This window comes from Schistocerca nitens, chromosome 2 (genome assembly GCF_023898315.1).
Source record: "Schistocerca nitens isolate TAMUIC-IGC-003100 chromosome 2, iqSchNite1.1, whole genome shotgun sequence".
Classification (NCBI taxonomy): Eukaryota; Metazoa; Arthropoda; class Insecta; order Orthoptera; family Acrididae; genus Schistocerca; species Schistocerca nitens.
In genome coordinates, this window is record NC_064615.1 from 198982792 (window position 1) to 199009645 (window position 26854).

Consider the following 26854-nt stretch of genomic DNA (forward strand, 5'->3'; position numbering starts at 1 on the left):
GTAATGTCAATCCATCGAGTAATCTGTCAAGATACACTGATGATTTAGATATCCAAAGACAAAACATCCAGAGACAATTCGGAACTAAATATTACACGCCAATATCTCAAAGATAGGATGTAGCAGGAAACTGATTGCAGATGGGACATTTGTCGTTTTACAAAAGGTAGCCACATTGAACATTTATAAATATAACTTGAATATATACTGCATTCAGTATTGTATCAAACATTTCTGTAAGCTACTTACCTTTATCACAATTAAAGGTTTTTTTTTTGGGTCGTCAGTCTTCTGACTGGTTTGATGCGGCTCGCCACGAAATTCCTCTCCTGTGCCAACCTCTTCATCTCAGAGTAGCGCTTTCAATTAAAGGTTACTTTTGTATAACTAGAATATAATCACACTGTATGTTTTCAAATAGTTTGCAAGTGTTTTTGTTACCAACCAAATGTGTTTTTTGTTAACTTCTGAAAGCGACATTTCTGCATTTACCCACTTTGGGTTCGGGTATTAGTGATAAGAGTTAAGACGCGAACAAAAATCTCATAAAATAAAAAAAATATGAAATGTATTGACATTTATTTAGATGTGTATAGTATTTAAGAGCTGTTACACCATAGCCCATTAAGGGATACTGCCTGGCCCAATGAAGGGAACCAATCCCCTTCGTTAGGCCGGCGACACATGTTCTTATTTTTCACATATTTGAGTAACAGGGACTTTCTATGGCTACAGTGTCTACTATAGAGAAATGCAAAATATAAAGTCCAAGTTACACTGATAATAAGATATTTATTGCAATACCTGAGAATTTTATTACAAATTTTCTTTATGTGGCCCAATGATTGCTAGCTTACCCTTGAAGCGTAATATGATTTCTAGAAATCGAATTATAGGTTGTGAAATACAAAAACAAAACCGTGAAAATGAGACCGAAATTTTCCTTCTGTGAAACCGCCAACTTTTTAGAGCAGTTTTCTGGGCCCTATGCCTCGTATTCCCGGCGGAAATTCGTCTCAGCTTGTTTTAAGGACTCGCTGTTTTAGAGAAAAGCATAATTTCTCAAGGGGCGGTTGCGACGTCGGTGCTCGTTTAGCGTTATGCGTCAGCAAGTTTGCGATTTCCGTTGGGACAAGTGGTCGTATATCTTTATTTGCTGTGCGGTATCCTCTGAGGGATACAGCCGCAAAAATATTAACAGTCAGTGTCCCCTTGCAGCTATCTGTTTCGTTCTCCGTTTCGATAGTTTTGCTCCGGGAAACTGGGCGTTTATCTCGGCGCTTGATTGGATATTGCGAATACTATACAAATACAGAGTGTACATAAAGTTCGGGAACACTTTCAATTGTTTATTCCACAAGAATCAAACACTGTACAGATATCATACATATGTCATTTTGAAGAGAAACTCCGAAAGTTTTTCTTCATGTGTACCGTTAGAGCGTAGTTTGGTAATTTGCCGATAGTCAGGGCTGCCGCATCGATGGATCGGCCCTGCTATAGAAAGGGACAGCTGTTTCATGAAATAGGCTCCCCGATCACCAGATCTCACTCCGTGTGACTTTTTTCTGTGGGGACACATTAAAGATCTGTTGTATGTACCGCCTCTACCACGTGATGTAGCAGAGCTCCGGGAGAGAATACGGGAAGCGACTGCCACAGTCGACGATGCCATGCTGGGACGGGTATGGCAAGAATTCGATTACCGTATTGACGTCTGCCGGGTCACTCATGGTTCGCATATCGAATGTTTGTAAAAAAAAAAAAAATTCAGAGTTTCTCTTCAAAATGCAATATGTATGACATCTGTACAATGTTTAGTTCTTGAGCAATAAATAATTTAAAGTGTTCTCGGACTTTATGTACACACTGTGTAATGTAACATCAGATAATGGAATCTAGACAATAAAATGTAGTAAACTACCACTTCCACGTAGGATTACAGGATTTATAGACTAGCTGATTACTAACAAGGGAACCTCCCCATCGCACCCCCCTAAGAATTAGTTACAAGTTGGTAAAGTGGATAGGCCTTGAAAAACTGAACACAGATCAATCGAGAAAACAGGAAGAAGTTGTGTGGAACTATGAGAAAATAAGCAAAATATACAAACTGAGTAGTCCACGTGGAAGATAGGCAACATCAAGGTGAGTGTGAACCCAAGAGCGCCGTGGTCCCGTGGTTAGCATGTGCAGCTGTAGAACGAGATGTCCTTGGTTTAAGTCTTCCCTCGGGTGAAAATTTTAATTTTTTATTTTCAGACAATTATCAAAGTTCAGGCACTCACACATAATCAACTTCGCTCTCCAAAATTCCAGGGCATGTTCAGATTTGCTTGGACATATGCAGGATTTGACGGTCTACACACGGAAAAATTTGAAAACGTTAAAAACATATGTTTTGACAGAGCACAGGCAAAACTGTGCGACTGTGAAACTGTTGCATTCATTTGTTGCAGTTTATGTGAAAAACTCTTATGTTTGCACACTTTTTTGGGAGTGATTATCACATCCACAAGAAAACCTAAATCGGGCAAGGTAGAAGAATCTCTTTACCCATTCACCAAATGTACAAGTTAGGTGGGTCGACAACATATTCCTGGCATGTGACGCACATGCAGTCACCAGTATCGTATAGAATATATCAGACGTGTTTTCCTGTGGAGGACTCGGTTGACCTATGACCTTGCAAACAAATGTTTTCGGTTTCCATTGGAGAGGCACGTCCTTTCGGCTACTAATCACACGGTTTTGCGGTGCGGTCGCAAAACAGAGACTTATTACAGTGAACAGAGACGTCAATGAACGAACGGACAGATCATAACTTTGCAAAAATAAAGAAAGTGAACTTTTCACTCGAGGGAAGACTTGAACCAAGGACCTCTCGTTCAGCAGTTGGCTAACCACGGGACCACGGCGCTCCTAAGCTCACGCTCTCCTTGATGTTGCCTATCTTGCGCATGGACTACTTAGTTTGTATATTTTGCTTTTCTTTTTCATAGTTACACACAATTTCTTCCTGTTTTCTCGATTGATCTGTGTTCAGTTTTTCAAGGCCTATCCACTGTGCCAACTTATAACTAAATCTGAGGGGGGTGCGATGGGGAGGTTCCCTTGTAAGAACTACGCTTTTATTTATTTATTTATTTGCGTCATCTAGCTTCTGACTGGTGTGATGCGAACCGCCACGAATTCCTCTCCTGGCCGGCAGGTGTGGCCGTGCGGTTCTAGGCGCTTCAGTCTGGAATCGCGTGACCGCTACAGTCGCAGGTTCGAATCCTGCCTCGGGCATGGATGCGTGTGATGTCCTTAGGTTAGTTAGGTTTAAGTAGTTCTAAGTTCTAGGGGACTGATGACCACAGATGTTAAGTCCCATAGTGCTCAGAGCCATTTGAACACTTTTTTCCTCTCCTGCGCCAAACTCTTCATCTCAATGTAAGACTTGGAGCCTACGTCCTCAATTATTTGCTAGATATATTCCGATATCTGTCTTCCTCTACAGTTTTTACCCTCTACAGCCTCCTCTAGCACCAAGTAAAAGCTTCTTTTTGTCAGTATTTTCCATATCTTCCTTTCCCCGCCTATTTTGCGGAGAACTTCCTCCTTCTGTACTTTATCAGTCTACCTAATTATCAACTTCTTCTGTAGCCACATCTCAAGTACTTCGTTTGTAACACCGTAACTCTATTGCTCTACTGATTAATTGTGCCTTTTGTTTTATTTAACGTTATGTCGTTGAGTTTCTGTAAATGTTGTTGGATTGAATCCATACCATGAGAGTGTTTATTCTTTTTTCAGTTATAAACTTTGATGTCGTTTAGAATGTGGGAAGTTTGACCTATATAATATGTACAATATGAGCAAATGATATGTTTGTCTTTCTCACTTAATGTCTGTGGTTATCTCTGAGATTGAATAATTTTGTTTAAGTAATTTTTTTGTAGAAATACCAATATGTGCAAATATTCTGTTTTATTTAAAATGATTATTTGCTGTTATGTAAACTGCTGTCCTTCACTTAGGATTCTTAGTTATTTTGTACGTAAAAGGTGTTGTGGTTCCCCTCGGGAACGGAACTGTGTAGCGCGCACAGATTGTGGTTGGCCTAGGTAGAAAAGGAGGAATTGGGAGTCAGTCGTGGACGAGCACTAAACTGTCAATTGCTCATGTAAAAGCTGCATATTGTGCTGGTGCCGGCCGGCCGCGGTGGTCTAGCGGTTCTGGCGCTGCAGTCCGGAACCGCGGGACTGCTACGGTCGCAGGTTCGAATCCTGCCTCGGGCATGGGTGTGTGTGCTGTCCTTAGGTTAGTTAGGTTTAAGTAGTTCTAAGTTCTAGGGGACTTATGACCTAAGATGTTGAGTCCCATAGTGCTCAGAGCCATTTGAACCATTTTTTTGCTGGTGCCGAGAGAGGCTTTCCGTGCCACTTTCCAATGCCTCGGATGGATAAGGAACTGGAGCTATTCTGGAATTGATGGCTATCATCGCCACCAAGAAATGACAGATTCCGGCAATTCTACCTGCAAATCCACCTACCAACATGCAATCGCCACCACATTGCGCAATCACTGTAATGGAACGCTATAGTAATGTACAGTGAAGGATCAGCTCATTGGATGTTTAGTGTACACAAATACAAGGTAAATTTTAACTGAACTTTTGTACCTACCGTAATTTATCCTCAGTCACATATCCACTTAGGGTCCCTCCCACGATAAAGTGCTTACCGAGTGTCCTTTATTGAAAGAAAGTTAAAGTTAATGTGGCAAGAGCGTGACCTAAAGTACGTGATGCAAGCTGAAAATAAATTTTCTATTAAAACTGCTTATTAATATGTTGTTGCCAATTTCAAAATTAAAAGTTCTTAAAACTGAGGATGATAAAGTTTCGCTTAGTCATGATCACATTGTTGCTTGTTCCAAATCGCAAAAGGTGAGCCAGTTTCTTACAGATATGTAAAGTTGTGTTTTACTGCAGTAAGAGTTGAGAACTAATACCTTGTTTCTTTTGTGTGTTGAAAGTGTGTTTAGTATACTCTGCTGCAGTGGTCAAGATTAAGCCCCCCCCTTTCGCTGAAAGTAGTTCAAATGCACAAAAATACTTAATTATAACAAATTTCAAAAACATGGTTCGAATGGCTCTGAGCACTATGCGACTTAACTTCTGAGGTCATCAGCCGCCTAGAACTTAGAACTAATTAAACCTAACTAAACTAAGGGCATCACACACATCCATGCCCGAGGCAGGATTCGAACCTGCGACCGTAGCGGTCGCTCGGTTCCAGACTGTAGCGCCTAGAACCGCACGGCCACTCCGGCTGGCGAACAAATTTCAATTACTCTTGCTACTCATGTCAAATTCTGTACAATATTGGGTTCCTCTTGTGTATTAAAAGTGCATATTAATGTTGTAACAGTATTCACAGTTTGCCTATTGTGCTCATGCTACATAACAGTTAATATAAAGACGGCTATCTATGAAAACAGTAACACCTCTATTCAAAAGACAGTGAGAAGTAATCTGTTAGTGAATTCCATTTAACTTTCATTCTAAATAGACAAGTATTTAGCCTGCTGGTGTGGCCGAGAGGTTCTAGGCGCTACGGTCGCAGGTTCGAATCCTGCCTAGGGCATGGATGTGTGTGATGTCCTTAGGTTAGTTAGGTTTAAGTGGTTCTAAGTTATAGGGGACTGATGACCTCAGATGTTAAGTCCCATAGTGCTCAGAGCCATTTGAACCATTTTTTAGAAAAGTATTTAGCTGAGAGAGACTTAACCTGTGACCAGCTCATAATTTTGCAGTGAACTACTCCTGAAAGTCTCTCTCAGCTAAATACTTTTCTAAAAAATGGTTCAAATGGCTCTGAGCACTATGGGACTTAACATCTGAGGTCATCAGTCCCCTATAACTTAGAACCACTTAAACCTAACTAACCTAAGGACATCACACACATCCATGCCCTAGGCAGGATTCGAACCTGCGAGACATGTCTCCGCAATATCCTTTCTTTCAGGAGTGCTAGTTCTGCAAGGTTCGCAGGAGAGCTTCTGTAAAGTTTGGAAGGTAGGAGACGAGATACTGGCAGAAGTAAAGCTGTGAGTACCGGGCGTGAGTCGTGCTTCGGTAGCTCAGATGGTAGAGCACTTGCCCGCGAAAGGCATAGGTCCCGAGTTCGAGTCTCGGTCGGGCACACAGTTTTAATCTGCCAGGAAGTTTCATATCAGCGCACACTCCGCTGCAGAGTGAAATTCTCATTCTGGAATACATTTACAATGCTCGAACAGTCCACGGGTATACTGCCGGTTCATAGTGTCCAACGGGCACAATATTCAGACATGTCGCCATCGTCAGGTGCGCTGACGAACTGAGCTCCCGAGGGCGGGCGGCTGTTTTAAATCCCCGCAGGGCCCGCGCGCCGGCGGTCGCGAAGACGTGGGCGTCGGAATCTGTCGTAGCGTCGATGTGCCTGCTACGTCCGCCCTGGTCGCCGGTTCGTACTTCTTGCTGAGAGTCTTCCTAATTACATTCAATGCCGGGTCCCGAGCCTTGCTGAGATTGTAGCCGCAATCTCGGTTGATAAGATCTTCCCTGGTGCGAATTTCGATAGCCTCCCTTATAACGCTGTCCCAATATTTAGAGGTCTGAGCCAGGATCTTGGTACGCTCATAATTCATCTCGTGTTTCTCGGACAAGCAGTGTTCTGCTACCGCCGACTTATTTGGATATTTCAGTCGAGCGTGCCTTTGTGTTCTCGGCAACGATCTTCGATGGTGCGTACTGTTTGTCCGATATAAGTCTTCCCACACTCACAGGGAATTTGGTATATGCCAACCTTCCTCAAACCGAGGTCATCTTTCACACTTCCCAGTAATGCCCGTGTTTTATTGGGCGGGCGAAAGACGGTTTTAACTCGGTGTTTCTTTAATTTACAATGTTATGTCAGCTGCGAAAATGTTTGAAAAGTAATACTGAACCTATGTCCAATTTGTGATTCTACAGTGTATATTAATAGTAATGTTATAAAGACCATTCAGTTTGAATAAGCCCTGAAAGTAATAGTGTGTATTGTTATCTGTTATATTTATGCAAATAATTTGTTCTACTCTGTCAACCCCAGACTTAACGTTAACATATGCAGGTGTCAGAGTTCATTGCACTCGCGTGGGGCAAAGTATAGGTTGTGTTTGTCCGTTAAAGTTACCCTTACCTTACCAACGTCATCAGCGAATTTTATCATAGATATCCTTTCACCTTGAATTTTAGTTACCCTCTTGAGCCTTCCATTTGTTTCCATCATCGCTTTTTCATTTTATAAACTGAACAGTAGGGCGACAGACTACGTCCCTGTCTTACACCCTGTTTAAACTCAGCATTTCATTCTTAGTCTTCCACTCTTATTGTTCCCTCTTGGCTCGTGTACATATACAGGGTGTTACAAAAAGGTACGGCCAAACTTTCAGGAAACATTCCTCACACACAAATAAAGAAAACATGTTATGTGGACATGTGTCCGGAAACGCTTAATTTCCATGTTAGAGCTCATTTTACTTTCGTCAGTATGTACTGTACTTCCTCGGTTCACCGCCAGTTGGCCCAATTGAAGGAAGGTAATGTTGACTTCAGTGCTTGTGTTGACATGCGACTCATTGCTCTACAGTACTAGCATCAAGCACATCAGTACGTAACATCAACAGGTTAGTGTTCATCACGAACGTGGTTTTGCAGTTTACAAATGCGGAGTTGGCAGATGCCCATTTGATGTATGGATTAGCACGGGGCAATAGCCGTGGCGCGGTACGTTTGTATCGAGACAGATTTCCAGAACGAAGGTGTCCCGACAGAAAGACGTTCGAAGCAATTGATCGGCGTCTTAGGGAGCACGGAACATTCCAGCCTATGACTCGCAACTGGGGAAGACCTAGAACGACGAGGACACCTGCAATGGACGGGGCAATTCTTCGTGCAGATGACGATGACCCTAATGTCAGCGTCAGAGAAGTTGCTGCTGTACAGGGTAACGTTGACCACGTCACTGTATGGAGAGTGCTACGGGAGCACCAGTTGTTTCCGTACCATGTACAGCGTGTGCAGGCACTATCAGCAGCTGATTGGCCTCCACGGGTACCCTTCTGCGAATGGTTCATCCAACAATGTGTCAATCCTCATTTCAGTGCAAATGTTCTCTTTACGGATGAGGCTTCATTCCAACTTGATCAAATTGTGAATTTTCACAATCAACATGTGTGGGCTGACGAGAATCCGCACGCAATTGTGCAATCACGTCATCAACACAGATTTTCTGTGAACGTTTGGGCAGGCATTGTTGGTGATGTCTTGATTGGGCCCCATGTTCTTCCACCTACGCTCAATGGAACACGTTATCATGATATCATATTGGATACTCTACTTAGGCTGCTAGAACATGTGCCTTTACAAGTACAACACAACATATGGTTCATGCACGATGGAGCTCCTGCACATTTCAGTCGAAGTGTTCGTACGCTTCTCAACAATAGATTCGGTGACCGATGAATTGGTAGAAGCGGACCAATTCCATGGCCTCCACGCTCTCCTAACCTCAACCCTCTTGACTTTCATTTATGGGGGCATTTGAAAGCTATTGTCTACGCAACCCCGGCACCAAATGTAGAGACTCTTCGTGCTCGTATTGTGGACGGCTGTGATACAATACGCCATTCTCCAGGGCTGCATCAGCGCATCGGGGATTCCATGCGATGGAGGGTGGATGCATGTACCCTCGCTAACGGAGGACATTTTGAACATTTCCTGTAACAAAGTGTTTGAAGTCACGCTGGTACGCTCTGTTGCTGTGTGTTTCCATTCCGTGATTAATGTCATTTGAAGAGAAGTAATAAAATGAGCTCTAACATGGAAAGTGAGCGTTTCCGGACACATGTCCACATTACATATTTTCTTTCTTTGTGTGTGAGGAATGTTTCCTGAAAGTTGGGCCGTACGTATTTGTAACGCCCTGTAGTATATTACCCGTCATTCCCTCTAGCTTACCCTTATTTTTCTCGAGATTTCGAACATCTTGCTCTATTTGATATTGTCGAACGCTTTTTCCAGCTCGACAAATCCTATGAAAGCGTCTTTATTTTTCTTTAGTCTTGCTGGTGTGTATTCAACCTGATATTGGATACGTAAAGAAATCAAATATATGTATTGCGTAAAATCACTCTTATTTTAATTGCATATTTTTAAAAGAACGCGAGGTTGTCACAATTTATCACCATGTCAACTAATTTACATAATTAAATTTACGTTTGTTTACTTGTAAATAAATGCAATCTTAGTACACCGACTTATCTAATACAGATATTCACCGAATCCTCCTCCTCCATTGACCCCCTCCTCACTGAGGGAGCCCTGATCTACAATCCCCGTCATAAGGTGGACCCCTCCCGTTCCCCAGTCCAATCCTACCTCTGCCAACGCTGCCTCACATACAACGACCACGTTACCGCTGCCCGCAAGAACCCCCCTACTTGTCCCCACTGCAAAGCTTCCCACTTCCTCAAGAACTGCCCCAACCTCACCTCTCCCCTCTCCTGCAACACCTGTAACGAACCACATCCTACCTACTCCTCGAAGTGTAAAGCAAAACCTCCTCCAGTCACCCCTGAGCTCACCGTCCCTGTCCGTCCTGTTGATGACCACATCCACCCCAACAACTCGCTCCGCTCTCCGCCTGCTTCAGAGGACGTCATCCGTTTCTTCACTATTGTGCTCCAAAACATCCACCCCTTCCAGCGCTCCCACATCCTTTCCCAAATCGCCCTGCCCGTTCCACCTTCCAGCTTACCACCTATGCCACATACTCCCACAACCAGGCCCACTTCACCTTCACCCCCCTCACCACCCTCGTCTAACGCTCGCCTCCCATGGTACAACAACCCGTACAGCTCCGATCTTGCGCCCAGTGACTGTCATCTGTTCCTGCACTTGAAGCAACACCTGGGCCGTCAGCGTCTTCAAGCCGATGACGAAGTCAAAACAGTGGTGATGCAGTGGTTAACAAGTCAGGCGGCCGACTTCTATGAAGAGGGTATTGAAAAACTGGTACAACGTTATGACCAGTGCCTCAATATTGATGGAAATTATGTAGAAAAGTAGATTAAGGTACAGGCTTTCATGTAATAATAAAATTATTGAGATATCTTAGCACCTCTTTTTTTAATTTCAAAACGGTACTTACTTGAAAATCACGTCTTGTATGTTTTATTCTTTTATGCAATTTGAATGTGCAATCGAAAGTGTGCTGTTGTAGTTTATTCAAGTTTCAGTTGAGCAGAGCGCAGTGTATTTCCTCCGGTACAGTGGGACGTGGTACCGGAGCCTGACGACTTGGCCATTGCCAGTGGAACTGAGTTTCGTTAGACCGCGGTCCATGTTGCTCGCCTTCTGTCTCGATATCGTTCTTAAGTTGAGTATTGTTGTTCTCTTTGTTCCTGGCTCTGTCAGGTCGTCAAGCTTTGTAGGTCGTTCCTCCACTGCCTTGGGGGATGCACCTTTCGCTCGAAATATGAATTAAACTTGTAAAACTTGGTCACTCTGTAATTAGTGCCCGATCTGGTTGCTAGGGGCTCCACCTTATTAATTTTGTATTCCCTTATGAGCCATTTTTATCATATTTGTGCCTTGTACGCTGATTGTGAAGTTTAATTCTTATAAACGAGGGTTTCATGTGCGTGTGTTCTCAGGGAATTTTTAGATGCCGAGGCGCTGGGCATCTACTGGATTATTCCTTAGTCAGAAGGTAGTGTTCCTGTTGTCTTCATTGCCGAGCGTTCAAGTTTTAGAAGTTGTCTTATTGTTACTTGTGTGCATTGTGTTATGCGTTAATGTTAAACCTGGTATGAATTTATATTGCGAAAGAGAAGTCATTGTACAGGATAGTCCTGCGGGCTCAGAGTTTGGCAAGTTTTGATTGTCTTAAGTATTTACATCAACAGAAATTTTCTTAATGTCTTGTGCATTTGTTATGCAAAAGTAAAAACTTTTCTAGATGGACGTGAGTGACTCCAAGACCTGCATAACGCGTTCCCGTTCGCTCCTGTGAACGGTAACGCGTTATGCAGGTCTCGGAGTCACTCGCGTCCATCTAGAAAAGTTTTTACTGAGTTTAACGAAGGCGATTTTGGCCTGATGTATTCGACGATGCCGTTTGGCTACACTGTTTAAAGGATCGTTCTAAGAAATACCAAATTAAGATCAACCTGAAGATGCCTAAATATGGCGAAACGCGGAGTTGAAAGTAAAAAAACTAAAATTGCAGCCAAGACTGTTTTTAACCAATACTGTTAAGCACTAGTTTGCTGTATACCACAAATGGATTGGAAGTATTTCTATTAGTGCGCTTGTTAAATTGACCGATTTTATTGTATTTGGATTGTGAAAGCTACGAGGTGTATTCAAGTTCTAAGGCCTCCGATTTTTTTTCTAATTAACTACTCACCCGAAGTCGATGAAACTGGCGTTACTTCTCGACGTAATCACCCAGCAGACGTACACATTTTTCACAACGCTGACACCATGATTCCATAGCAGCGGCGAAGGCTTCTTTAGGAGTCTGTTTTGACCACTGGAAAATCGCTGAGGCAATAGCAGCACGGCTGGTGAATGTGCGGCCGCGGAGAGTGTCTTTCATTGTTGGAAGAAGCCAAAAGTCACTAGGAGCCAGGTCAGGCGAGTAGGGGGCATGAGGAATCACTTCAAAGTTGTTATCACGAAGAAACTGTTGCGTAACGTTAGCTCGATGTGCGGGTGCGCTGTCTTGGTGAAACAGCACATGTGCAGCCCTTCCTGGACGTTTATGTTGCAGTGCAGGAAGGAATTTGTTCTTCAAAACATTTTCGTAGGATGCACCTGTTACCGTAGTGCCCTTTGGAACGCAATGGGTAGGGATTATGCCCTCGCTGTCCCAGAACATGGACACCATCATCTTTTCAGCACTGGCGGTTACCCGAAATTTTTTTGGTGGCGGTGAATCTGTATGGTTCCATTGAGCTGACTGGCGCTTTGTTTCTGGATTGAAAAATGGCATTCACGTCTCATCCATTGCCACAACCGACGAAAAGAAAGTCCCATTCATGCTGTCGTTGCGCGTCAACATTGCTTGGCAACATGCCACATGGGCAGCCGTGTGGTCGTCCGTCAGCATTCGTGGCACCCACCTGGATGACACTTTTCGCATTTTCAGGTCGTCATGCAGGGTTGTGTGCACAGAACCCACAGAAATGCCAACTCTGGAGGCGATCTGTTCAACAGTCATTCGACGATCCCCCAAAACAATTCTCTCCACTTTCTCGATCATGTCGTCAGACCGGCTTGTGCGAGCCCGAGGTTGTTTCGGTTTGTTGTCACACGATGTTCTGCCTTCATTAAACTGTCGCACCCACGAACACACTTCTGACACATCCATAACTCCATCACCACATGTCACCTTCAACTGTCGATGAATTTCAATTGGTTTCACACCACGCAAATTCAGAAAACGAATGATTGCACGCTGTTCAAGGAAAACGTCGCCATTATTAAAACAGTTCTCATTCTCGCCACTGGCGGTAAAATTCCATCTGCCGTACGGTGCTGCCATCTCTGGGACGTATTGACAATGAACGCGGCCTAATTTTAAAACAATGCGCATGTTTATATCTCTTTCAAGTCCGGAGAAAAAAAAATTGGAGGCCTTAGAACTTGAACGCACCTCGTAATAAACATTGTTTAACACAAGCTGTGTACGTTTGGTAATTATGGCCCTCCTGCTTCCTGTCGTATTATTAAGCGCAAATAACCCATTCCAACATTGGTCTGCAGAGTATGGATGTAGGCAAACGCTTTTATTAAAATTTATTTAGGTGTTTGGGAGGGGGCGTGGCGTTCACGACCACATGACACACCCCTTCCCACTTAGTACCACGCTCGGCGTCGGACTCTACGCTGCCCGGTCCGCCTTGCTGCAGGTCACCCCAGCAGACACGTGAGCCCTCGGCGCTCGGATCTTCCTTGGCACGGAGTATCGGTCAAGCCGGCGCACGTGCCAGCCAACCTTCCGTGAGTTACCGTTACAGCACGTCAAGGCCGGACTGACGCAAGCCGCTGACGGCCGCCAATAGCAGACCCGCTTATCTAATCGCGACCGGCGCTCTGTGCCGGACGTCAATAACGAACAATGCGAATCCTGGACGTCAGACGAATAAATGCAACTGTCACCTCTGTACGTTGCATACCCTCTTCTTCCGTGAAATATCACAATACACGCTTTATATAATAACTTCATTAGTAGATAACAACGACATCCCGTACGTTTTCCCCTGTCGTAGTTGGCGGGCTTAAAAAAGTATCTGAGGGCAGGCGCGGATCCCCTGGAGGTGGGGGAGTGAGGGTGTTATGGGGTCGCGACCTCCCCGAAGAACGTTTCACCAAAGGCGTCTGTTTACATTTGGACGTACCGGTTGGTTATAATTTAACTTGCCTATTTTACAGGTTATATCACGGAAACTACGAGCCCTAGTCGGAAAGTAAGGTCCGATCTGACGCAAAATGGAAACCACTGTGAAAATCAAAAACATTTTATTTGCAACAATTAGCTACACGTTCCAGCTACTTCTCTACATAGTCGCCGCTCCGATTTAGACGTTTGTCGTAGCGTTGTACCCACTTTCCAATACCCTCGTCATAAAAGAAAGCCGCCTGTGATTTCTGCCAATTCTTCACGCTGATTTACAGCTCGTTGTCTGTACCAGAAAGTTGTCTTCACAGCTGGCGGTCCATGTGAGCAGAGATGAAGCTCAGGGAGAGTCAATTACGGGCTCTGTTGTGGGTGATCAAACGCTTCCCATCGAAAACGCTCTATGGGTATCTTCATTGCCTCTTCAGAGTGAGGCCGAGAATTGTCATGCAGAAGGAAACGCGTGACAGTTACGTTATGTGGGCTGCATGGCATCAGGCGAAATCTGAGACCAGGCCCTCATACTTGCCAGGTGACACTACTGTTATAGGCATCTTTACGTGCCCACTGCGCGCTCAGAACTGAAAAGAGCGTCGTGGGCGATCGACGGGCAAAGTAGAGACTGCCCAACTCATATGTGCAAAGCTTCATCGGATTTTCACTGCCGTCTCCATTTCACACCCCATCGAATAGCCCTCGTAATTACCGTACGACTACCAAACCTGGTAGCATCAATGTTCAGAGTATGGGTTGCCTGATTTCCATGCGTCACGCCCGCATCTCGTGGTCGTGCGGTAGCGTTCTCGCTTCCCACGCCCGGGTTCCCGGGTTCGATTCCCGGCGGGGTCAGGGATTTTCTCTGCCTCGTGATGGCTGGGTGTTGTGTGCTGTCCCTAGGTTAGTTAGGTTTAAGTAGTTCTAAGTTCTAGGGGACTTATGACCACAGCAATTGAGTCCCATAGTGCTCAGAGCCATTTGAACCATTTCCATGCGTCACAACGCCACCGTCCAGTTCCAAATAGGCTACAGCCAACTGCCTGTTTACATATCTCTGTTTTTGAATACGTATGTAAATACCAGTTTCTTTGGGGCTTCAGTGTATAACATGTATTTACTCCTGACAATCAGTTTCTGTCCCAGATTATTATTGCACTAGAAACATTCCTTTAACCTCACGGTTTCGTAGTTTCACGGTTACGTTCCCTACTTGTACAGGAGCTGTGAAGCAGTGTTTATTGAAGATATCTACACAACTATGATTTTAGATTTTGACAAAGCAACGACTAATTCTTGTTTCTTTGTGCTGACCTCAACAGCCGCAGATGTGTAGCTTATATAGTGACGGAAACGGAACGTTATGCCCTGTGAAGTACCGGGTGGTTATAGTTAAACTTTCCCTGTTTAACACGTTATGAGACGGAACTAACTACCGTACGAGTACCAAACTTGGTTTCATTAATGTCCGCAGTATGGGGTGCATGATTTCCATGCATCACAGCGCCATCGTCTCGTTCCAAGTATGGCCACCACATGTCGTGATCAGTCTTCGCGGCCGGCCGAAGTGGCCGTGCGGTTAAAGGCGCTGCAGTCTGGAACCGCAAGACCGCTACGGTCGCAGGTTCGAATCCTGACTCGGGTATGGATGTTTGTGATGTCCTTAGGTTCGTTAGGTTTAACTAGTTCTAAGTTCTAGGGGACTAATGACCTCAGCAGTTGAGTCCCATAGTGCTCAGAGCCATTTGAACCATTTGAATCAGTCTTCGTGATCCATAGTTTCAAACACCTGACCATTCGCAGTGCCCTTGTTGACGTGTCAACATGAACTTGGACAAAAGGAGCAGAGCATTATTGGTGAAGCTCTATTATCGAAACACCAGTAATGTTGCAGCTGCCTTTCGAGAATCTCGCCGGCTGAAAAGATTACGGAAGATTCCTCTCTCTCCACCTGCTGTGCGGAGCTTGATAAAGAAGTTCGAATCAACTGAACTGGGCGTCGCTCCAGGAAGAGGCCGACGACCCGTTGCCCCACAGTTGGTTGATGAAATCGCTGTTGCTACGGCAGACATCGCTGCCCGCAATTCCCGATCGTCAGGCAGTGCGGGTGCCGTGTCGCGACAGTTGAACATCCCGTGGTCCACTGTACGGAAGGCGCTTCGAACCATTCTCAAGTGGTATCCGCAGAAGGTCCGTATCGTGCAGCAGTTTCCATCACAGGACGCACAACGACTTGTTGTTGACTTCTCTCTCCACTTTCTCGCAATGATTAAAGTTACTAAGGCTGGCCCTGGATCATCCTGTGAACAGACGAAGCTCATTTTTCTCTGACAGGTGAGGTGAAGACACAGAATTGCCGAGTGTAGGAATCTTCACCTCCAGTCACTGTGCATGAAGTTCCTCTGTACGGTGAACGTGTCACAGTATGATGTGGCTGCACGGCTACGTTCATCATTGGCCCTTTTTTTTTTTTGAACAGTTTGGCGCCCAAGGACCATAGATGTGCAGTGTGACTGGCTAGCGTTACTGCGATATGCTTCGCCAGCATGTCATGCCCGCCCTACAGGAGAGACATAGTTTTCGTGCAAGATGGGGCCCCACTGCACATCGCCCGTGAAGTTCACTCGTTTCTGCGAAACATATTTGGAAACAATCGAATTATCAGCCGATCGTTTCACCATGCTTGGCCAGCACGATCATCTGATCTCACTCCCTGTGATTTCTGGTTGTGGGGCTACCTGAAGGAACATTTACATATGTGCTACTCTGAAGCGTAGCATATCAAGAAAGGCAGCCAGCACACATACGGACATGCTTCGTTCTGCAGTGCAGAATGCAATCCTGCGCTTTCAGGCTCTTCTGGACACTGATGGTCGCCACAGTGAGCCCCTTTTGTAGCACTAACGATACCCGTGTATAATGGTATGATGTCCGTAGCAGCAGATTAAAAGTGTTTCAGTTGAATTGATTCTGCATTACTTCTCTTCCCCATGTCCTTGTCATTAATGCTACCTATCTTGGTACTCTTGCAATAATTAGTTTCCGTGTTATAACGTGTTAAGTAGCGGAAGTTTAATTATAACCGTCTGGTATTTCAGTTTACAGTATTTGATTAATACGTGTACGAAGGCTGAGCATGTACCATGTGCATGGAGACGTTCATTAGTCAGCCACCTTTTAAAACAGGAAAGTGGAACAACTATGCTAATTATACACAACTGAAACGACATTAGGTAGGCATGAAATCTGATTAGAAATCGGTTACGAGGAACGGTGTCAAAAGCTTTCTGGGGGTCTAGAAATATAGAAGCAATTTGAGATCCCCTGTCAGATAGCAAGCATTAATTTGTGTGAACAGAGCGCTAATTGTGTTTCACAGCCGGCCGGGGTGGCCGAGCGGTTCTAGGCGCTGCAGTCAGAAACCGCGCGACCGCTACGGTCGCAGGTTCGAATCCTGCCTCGGGCATGGATGTGTGTGACGTCCTTAGGTTAGTTAGGTTTAAGTAGTTCTAAGTTCTAGGGGACTGATGGCCTCAGATATTGAGTCCCACAGCGCTCAGAGCCATTTGAACCATTTTTTTTTTTTTTTTTGTATTTTCTGCATCTTTGCTGAATACTTGTCAGTAGATTGTTTGCTTGGAGGTAATTTATAACGTTGGAACACACTATACTCGAAGCAGGTGCAAAATGAATGTGTGCAATGGAAAATACTGAAAGCGAAAATGAAGATTTGGCCCTGTCTGACTACCCCTTCCGCAGATCTTACGTTCTCTTAATGGTGATATTATCTCTTTCTTATTGTTTTTTAGCATATAAATTACAACATAAACATAAATGAATGGTTAAGGGAACTAGTAACTACAAAATGATAAATGCTGTTTCTGCTTATACATTTATTGGAGATTAAAACCCTTTTATGTATTACAAATCTTTATACAGGGTGCTACAAAAAGGTACGGCCAAACTTTCAGGAAACATTCCTCACACACAAAGAAAGAAACTATGTTATGTGGACATGTGTCCGGAAACGCTTACTTTCCATGTTAGAGCTCATTTTATTACTTCTCTTCAAATCACATTAATCACGGAATGGAAACACACAGCAACAGAACGTACCAGCGTGACTTCAAACACTTTGTTACAGGAAATGTTCAAAATGTCCTCCGTTAGCGAGGATACATGCATCCACCCTCCGTCACATGGAATCCCTGATGCGCTGATGCAGCCCTGGAGAATGGCGTATTGTATCACAGCCGTCCACAATACGAGCACGTAGAGTCTCTACATTTGGTACCGGGGTTGCGTAGACAAGAGCTTTCAAATGCCCCCATAAATGAAAGTCAAGAGGGTTGAGGTCAGGAGAGCGTGGAGGCCATGGAATTGGTCCGCCTCTACCAATCCATCGGTCACTGAATCTGTTGTTGAGAAGCGCACGAACACTTCGACTGAATGTGCAGGAGCTCCATCGTGGATGAACCACATGTTGTGTCGTACTTGTAAAGGCACATGTTCTAGCAGCCTAGGTAGAGTATCCCTTATGAAATCATGATAACGTGTTCCAATGCCTGCCCAAACGTTTACAGAAAATCTGTGTTGATGACGTGATTGCACAATTGCGTGCGGATTCTCGTCGGCCCACACATGTTGATTGTGAAAATTTACATACTGACGAAACTAAAATGAGCTCTAACATGGAAATTAAGCGTTTCCGGACACATGTCCACATAACATCTTTTCTTCATTTGTGTGTGAGGAATTTTTCCTAAAAGTTCGGCCGTACCTTTTTGTAACACCCTCTATATTAATGTCCAATAGACATAAAGAGACACAAAAGAGATTCCTAACTAATATTATTGATCAATTGCCCAAATTTGCGCCTTTTTAGGGCTACGCGATCTAATATCAATAACGTGAGATGACTGACATCATCTACGTACCAAACACTAGAAGACACTACTTTCAAAGATGATCTACTGTGGTGTGCCGCCTCAGTATAAATAAAAGCCATGTGAATGCAGCTGTTTAGCTTTATAGCCCTAATATTAGCAGTTAGCATTAGCACCATATGTATTGTGTCCGGTGCATCAGAGTGATGGTTCTCGTACACGTCTGCGTCGAGGAAAGAGCTCCAGGCACAAAATATAAAAACAACTCATTCAGACACGAGGACGGCCGAAGACAGTCCACTGACTAGTATAATCTAATTCTGTCTTCTCCTCTCTGTGTTCTACAGACGAGAAACTCGAACTCCCAGCCACAAGGACGGTGTTCAGATAACGTCTCAACGTGAAATAGGCAGAAGAAGTGCTCTCAATCACTGAATGCTGCATACTCAAGGACGACTCCCTACCCGGAGGCGAAGTCCAGGATCATATAAGTTCGCAACAGAATAGTGCCTAACCGTTCTAACCATAAAATCTCATGAGAGCAAAGACAGCAAGTCTGTCTGTACCAACAAAAGCTGATACTAAGCGACCGTCAAACACGGGCGCTCAAAACGGAAGACTACCTTCTCTCCACTGCTAGCTTCCCAGCAAAGCTCGGCTCCCTTCCCGCGTAACTGCAGAAGGCGAATCGTATTCTCGAAACCACGGAATATTCTCCCTCTCTACAGATTCTTCCGAACGCCGACCAACCATATTTTAGTCTTTTGTCGTCCAGCAAAGAAAGTTTGCGAGGAAATACCTATCCCTTTTAATTAGGAATACATACAATGGTACGCTTCTCAGAGTAAAAATCCTCGGAAATAAACCAGCCTGCGTGATTTCCGAGGTAACGCTTCCTCGCTCCTCTTTGCTGAGTTTCCGAAGTATTACCCTGTTATCCTTCCAGCCCCGCTACAAACCGGCCGGCTGCCGCTGTATTGTACTTCAGTGCTCAGGTGCCCAGGCCGTCCGTCTTGGCTACTTCCTGTGTTAAGTAGGACCAACACACCTGTGAGGGCTTTTCCAACCAGGGCTTGAGTTACGCCTGCGGTTTCCACTGGCGTTCCAAACTCTAGTATAGTCAACCATTCATTACGCTGTTTTGATAATAAAGAAACTCCATCACCTTACATGCAATAAGTGTTACGAACTATTTACAAGGTGTACGTGACAATGTCAGTCTTCTTTAAATATTCATATATACGATGTTTAACTATCAAATGATACCTAATTCCGGTTGCATACATTATAAAGATCTATTTTTTGAAACTGTCAACAACGTGAACAAGGGAGATGACAGAGGCTTACATTTGGCGGCACATGACTGTCTGTCGCGTTTCGGGTGGAATTGCGTGCAATGACCGCTTCTTGGGACAGGGACTGAGAACGGGACCGTGAAGTTCAATCTCGGCCAAGAAGACAGAGATTATGTCAAGCACTCGCCTTGTCCAATACCATCCTTGCCTGGAAATTTGACAAAGTTCACTTCTTCCGCTGTTCGATGGAGAGACGAGTGCATTGAAGATCAGTTGGGTTGTGACATGGCAGAAGCCAGTGCAGGAAGTTCTCTGAAGCCAACCGTGAACAGATGCCGACTACTTTTGCTGTGGAACAGGAGCGCACATCTAGACGCACTTTGTTAGAGACGAAGAGTGACGTGGTACCGTCTTCGAAAAAGATGAGCCTCTGGTTGCACGCCTGGTCTGTGCGCCAGTGTCACCGCAGCAACCCACGCTGCAGTACGCGAATTCCTTCCTTGATTTCTCCCAAGCTTGACGGAGCCCTGGAAATGCGTATTATCACAGTTTATGAATCGAAAGTCATTGCGAATGTATGCCGTTTTTACCAGTATTCCCGTGTTCATACACTGCAAGAAAAAAAAAAAAAGACACACACCAAGGAGTTATGCCAGTGGGACAGAAATCGGTAGATGTGATATACATGTACAGACAAACAAATTATAGCAGTTTCAGAAAAACTGGATGATTTATTCAAGAGAAAGAGCTTCACAAATTGACCAAGTTAATAATACGTTGATCTACGTCTGGCTCTTATGCAGGCAGATATTTCACTTGGCACTGACTGATAGAGTTGTTGGATGTCATCCTAAGGGATATGGTGCCAAACTCTGTCCAACTGGCGCTTTAGATTGTCAAAATCCCAAACTGGTTGGAGGACCCTGCCCATAATGCTCCAAAAGTTGTCAGGTGGGGAGAGATCCGGCATATTGCTCGTCATGGCAGGTTTGGCAAGCATGTTAAACTCTCGCTGTCTGCAGGTGGGCATTATCTTACTGAATGTAAGCTCAGGATGGCTTGCCGTGGAGGGCAAGAAAACGGGGTGTAGAATATCGTGCTCTAAGGGTGCTGCGGATCACAACCAATGGGGTCCTGCTGTGAAATGAAATGGAAATGCAGACCATCAATCCTGGTTTTCTAGCCGAATTGAGGACAACAAGCTGGTATGTAACCGACTGTTGTCTGGGGGGTCTCCAAACACGTCTTCTAAGATCACTGGGGCTCAATTCGAAGCTGGACTCAGTACTGAAGACAATTCTACTCTATCAATGAGATTCGAGACCGTATGCGCCCCACACCACTGAAAATGGGCTTGTAGATGTGCAGGGGTCAACAGCAGTGGACGCAACCAGCGCCGTGAGCTCAGCCCCCTTTCTGTGAGCCATTTATTAATGGTCCATGAGGTCACTGAAGCACCTGTTGCACGTCGAATCGATAATAATGATGAATGAGGGACTCTGAGTGCCTCTCTGACGATTGCTTGCTCCTCAAGTTTTGTCTTCTCTGTAGGTCGACGGCCACTTCCTTCTTGTCACTGTGTTCGGCCACTGTTCACCCACTTCTGCCAACATCGTCGAACAGTGGTACCACTGCCGGCCGGAGTGGCCGAGCGGTTCTAGGCACTTCAGTCTGGAGCCGCGCAACCTCTACGGTCGCAGGTTCGAATCCTGCCTCGGGCTTGGATGTGTGTGATGTCCTTAGGTTAGTTAGGTTTAAGTAGTTCTAAGTTCTAGGGGAGTGATGACCTCAGAAGTTAAGTCCCATAGTGCTCAGAGCCGTTTTTTTTGTCGACGTGCTGCACTGGTGGGGGGCGTCTCCGCCGCCACCATGCTCGTATCGTCATCCATCACCGACTTTTCGACCGGACTGTCCAGCTGATGAGTGAGGTCACTGTTCAGTGGGGCGTCGTTCCGGAACACATTTGAAAACCGGTGGGTGAGAGGGAGGGCAACGGCCTTGCAGCAGTGGATACACCGGTTCCCGTGAGATCATCGAAGTTAAGCGCTGTCGGGCGTGGCCGGCACTTGGATGGGTGACCACCTAGGCCGCCATGTGCCGTTGCCGTTTTTCGGGGTGCACTCAGCCTCGTGATGCCAATTGAGGAGCTACTCAAGCGAATAGTAGCGGCTCCGTTCAAAGAAAACCATCGTAACTATCAGGAGAGCGGTGTGCTGACCACACGCCCCTCCGATCCGCATCCTCAACTGAGGATGACACGGCGATCGTATGGAAACGTTGTCAGTTTTTCTGCTGTGTGACATAGTACCCTACCATAGTGTTGTAGCCCGGCAACTACGATGTCGGCTCGTACCTCAAATGGTAGCTCGAATACTCTGACAGTTCTTGATCCAAGTGCAGCATGATCAGTAGCCACCGCTGCGACAGGTCCGTCAGAATGTTTAAATTGAGGTTCATCTTTGTGGTCGCGGAAGATCTTGTTACACACAGTGTCATTGATCAGTTTGACGCACACCACGTTGCTTCTGATAGACCAGTGGTTCCCTGTACTATCTTGTGGATCAATTTTAATTTCTTTACGTGTAAATCGTTCCTCTTCAGATGCCTTCGGTTGTGCAAATTCATAATTAAAGCCGATTTTGATGGTAGACCGTCGGTACGAAAGAGACATTCTAGATCGGAAGTGCAAGCACTAGCGAAGGCTAACACGAAGTAAACAATGTGCGCGTGAAGCTCCCTGGCCCCTAGGGACGTAACCAGACATTTGGGATGCACGACGGTGGAAACTACACTGAGATGCTGTACGGGACTCGAACCCAGATTTCCCACTTATCGCGGTCCCCTTACCATTTGGCTATCCGTGAACGACACACGGCCAGACACAAACTTCCATATGTCGTCAACCACGTGTGTACAACCTGTACTCGTTGATTCATTATATGCATACCTGTACAGGGACTGGAAAGTCTCTTGTAAAAAGTAATGTGTTGCAAAAGAAAGAAAATGTTACGTTTTAGTGGGTAATACATAGGGAAAGTAGGTTTATAATCATGTAAAACCTGGAGGGAAGTTCCTCCGCAACGGAACTGGCTACGCGGGAATAGAAAAGGTGGATCCGGTGGTCGAACTGGAAAACTCCTTTCTGGCATGAGTCAATCGGTGGCAAGCAGGCAAACCGTGCACATCTTGCGAATTGAAGGAGGTGAGAAAAACAGAAAGATTATACAGGTATAATACAACCGCGGATGCGGAAGTAATACGGCTTATTATTCATGGCACACTTTGGTTGCCTGTGTGCTATAAAACTCCGGCGCCAAGAAGAGAATCTTAAGAGCTTGCTGCACAGTAAGAGCCATGGACACTTTAGCCGCCTTTTTTGAATAGATCGACGCTGCCACCACCTTCAGTTCAACTTATCAGTTCAGTACTGTATCACTGCATGGAACAGTTATGTGGTTACGTTTTCAATAATAATTATGTGTTCTGTAAACTTTGTGTTAAGCCACCGTGTTTTATCCTTAGTCATTTACCTAGACAGGTTCCTATCCCAAGTGCTACGATGAATCAGAGTATCCTTTTTTACTGAACTGAAAAGCAATTTTTTTTAACGAAAGTTAACAAAGCATGTGGAGTTGTAAAGTACATACACTACTGGCCATTAAAATTGCTACACCAAGAAGAAATGCAGATGATAAACGGGTATTCATTGGACAAATATATCATACTAGAACTCACACGTGATTATATTTTCACGCAATTTGGGTGCATAGATACTGAGAAATCAGTACCCAGAACAAACACCTCTGGCCGTAATAACGGCCTTGATACGCCTGGGCATTTAGTCAAACAGAGCTTGGATGGCGTGTACAGGTACAGCTGCCCATGCAGCTCCAACACCATACCACAGTTCATAAAGAGTAGTGACTGGCGTATTGTCAGAGCCAGTTGCTCGGCTACTATTGACCAGACGTTTTCAATTGGTGAGAGATCTGGAGAATGTGCTGGCCAGGGCAGCAGTCGAACATTTTCTGTATCCAGAAAGGCCCGTACAGGACCTGCAACATGCGGTCGTGCATTATCCTGCCGAAATGTAGGGTTTCACAGGGATCGAATGAAGGGTAGAGCCACGGGCCGAAACACATCTGAAATGTAACATCCACTGTTCAAAGTGCCTTCAATGCGAACAAGAGATGACCGTACGTGTAACTAATGCCATCCCATACCATCACGCCAGGTGATACGCCAGTATGGCGATGACGAATACACGCTTCCAATGTGCGTTCACAGCGATGTCGCCAAAGACGGATGCGACCATCATGATGCTGTAAACAGAACCTGGATTCATCCGAAAAAATGACGTTTTGCCATTCGTGCACCCAGGTTCGTCGTTGAGTACACCATAGCAGGCGCTCCTGCCTGTGATGCAGCGCCAAGGGTAACCACAGCCATGGTCTCCGAGCTGATAGTCCATGCTGCTGCAAACGTCGTCGAACTGTTCGTGCAGATGATTGTTGTCTTGCAAACGTCCCCATCTGTTGACTCAGGGTTCGAGACGTGGCTGCACGATCCGTTACAGCCATGCGGATAAGATGCCTGTCATCTCGACTGCTAGTGATACGAGGCCGTTGGGATCCAGCACGGAGTTCCGTATTACCCTCCTGAACCCACCGATTCCATATTCTACTAACAGTCATTGGATCTCGACCAACGCGAGCAGCGATATCGTGATACGATAAACCGCAATCGCGTTAGGCTACAATCCGACCTTTATCAAACTTGGAAACGTGATGGTACGCATTTCTCCTCCTTACACGAGGCATCACAACAACGTTTCATGATGCAACGCCGGTCAGCTGCTGCTTGTGTATGAGAAATCGGTTGGAAACTTTCTTCATGTCAGCACGTTGTAGGTGTCGCCACCGGCGCCAACCTTGTGTAAATGCTCTGAAAAGCTAATCATTTGCATATAACAGCATCTTTTTCCTGTCGGTTAAATTTCGCGTCTGTAGCACGTCATCTTCGTGGTGTAGCAATTTTAATGGCCAGTAGTGTAGTTATCTAGTGAGCATAAGTTTTGAAATTCTCGACGCAGTTTTCATAAATGGACAACTGAAGCAGTCAGCTCAAAGTTTCTTTTTGTTGAAATGATATGGTTTGCAATGTCGTGTGTTGTTTAGTTAACAGTGTTTACTGAAGTGTTGAGCCATGTTCTGAATCTCCCGATAAACTAGTTTCTGAATTTCCATGCTAATTTAAAGGTCATATTACAATAACATCATTCAAGAATAAGCAACTGGCTACAATCATTCAAACTGTACTAGATCCATTGTCACACATTCCGTAAGGTAATGAATATTTCTTGAGAACGCAAATTATAATTAGTACAAAAGATACAATTACTACATAGCTATTTCAACAGTAGTAATTTCGTATATTGAAGTGGCAAAAGAACCTCTTCACCATATCAGGAGCGTTCCACCACTAGTACTCATTTACTTATAATTATCATATCATCCTACTGTTGTCTAAACGCATAAATACTTCTCCTGTGTAGTTCAAGTCCATTGTCTGGTACATTACCTGCTAAATTGCGCTACTGTATTGTATTTGATCAGCAAAACAAAAGTTTAGTATCAAGTAAAGTCAGACCACACAGTTAACTTTCTTTACAAACCGTGATAGTACTGGGTACAACTTTACCTAATTAGGCTGGAGACGTTTCCTTGTCATGTAATTATAGTTTACTAGATTTATAATAGGACCTCGGCTCGATTCCCGTTTACCTTCTTACTGCTTCCTTTCGATAAAAATCTTTAGGGAAACAAAATTAGTCCGGTACCTTTCCAGTGCACACAGTCACGGCCATAAAAATTCTTTCATGCTAATAACCTTATTGGTATAATACCAATATAACAGCAACACGTAGGTTAGCATCCTTGCCAGCTGCGTGGTGAACCTGCGCTACAGCGTCGCACATTCAACAGTTGCCTGCCACAGGCTACAATTTTGCATTTTCCGTCTATAGCTGTATGAATATCAATATGTGATCAATTTGCCAAACTCCTTCGTGGTGCGTCTTTTCTTCGGTCTTAGAGCGTAGTTAAAGATGCAGAAGTGTGGGTAATTACGAATAGCATGGCAAGTGCCACTTCTTGTCAGTTGTACAGTGAACACTTCTGTAGGTGTGAAAGGAACAGACGAAGCACAGTGAAAGCGAAAGTGTGAGCTATGCCAGTGACCGCTTAAGTCAAGTGGTACTTGCGGCATTGCCACCAGAGTGGGTGTCACCTTCGCCTGCATTACCCACGTCGTTGTGACCATATGCTAGAGCCACTGTCGTTCTCTGCTGAGATGCCAAGAGCAGTGTGGCGGATGGCTCCTGAATGTGTTCAATTGTCTTATTAATGTAGTTTTATTCTTAATGTGTATAATACAATGTGAGCCGTGCTGCGGCACGCGTTGGTGCTGTTGTAGGTTTCCGCCCTCTGTTGGAGGCCAGACTGTATCGTTTAGTGGACACGGTTGCGGTTGTCTGTATTCTTCTTGTGTTGACTGGCGCCACCCGGTTTCGCAAGTGTTGCCTGTCCGCTAGTGGCAGCAGCGGTGTTATCGATATGTAGTAACTGTGGCCCTATCTTTGGGGTGAGGTCATTATTCTGCCGGGTCGTGTGAGTGAGCAGTTCGGTTAGGGACTCTGGAGGAGCCAAGAGGGCAGTGCGAGAAAACACCAGGACCACTGGCGGCACGCATGCATTGCTGGATGGAAGGGCTGTGGTCGCGAGGGTACACGACCTAGTCGTCAGCCGAATCCAACAAGCTTTAAATTGAGCGGATTTTAATGCTAGCAGTTGTAACGGAACATAAAGGATTTACTTTACCGAAGTATACGATACCCTACCAATTCAACCAGTTTAACGATTATTTATGATAATAGAAAAGTTATTGTGTATGTTAACAATGATTGCACAACATGTCTCCATAAACAGTCAACCCATTAAATTATACTGAATAACTGACCCACACAAAAGTTAATATCACTTGATCACTGATACAGCAAGTGTCATCATGTAAAAACACTAAGTTCATCTTAAATAATTAATATGAAGTACGAAAAATAGTGGCTAACTTAGGTATTTTGGATCTCCTTAAATAAAGATCACCCAGTGAAACCTATTTGTTCACTAGGAGCGTTTTCACTCAGTAT

The 26854-nt window shown here is 44.8% G+C and overlaps 1 pseudogene; it reads left to right on the top strand.

The window, feature by feature from the left end:
- Window positions 1-21638: 21638 nt before the first annotated feature.
- Window positions 21639-21756, top strand: LOC126237893 (5S ribosomal RNA; annotated as a pseudogene).
- Window positions 21757-26854: the final 5098 nt, after the last annotated feature.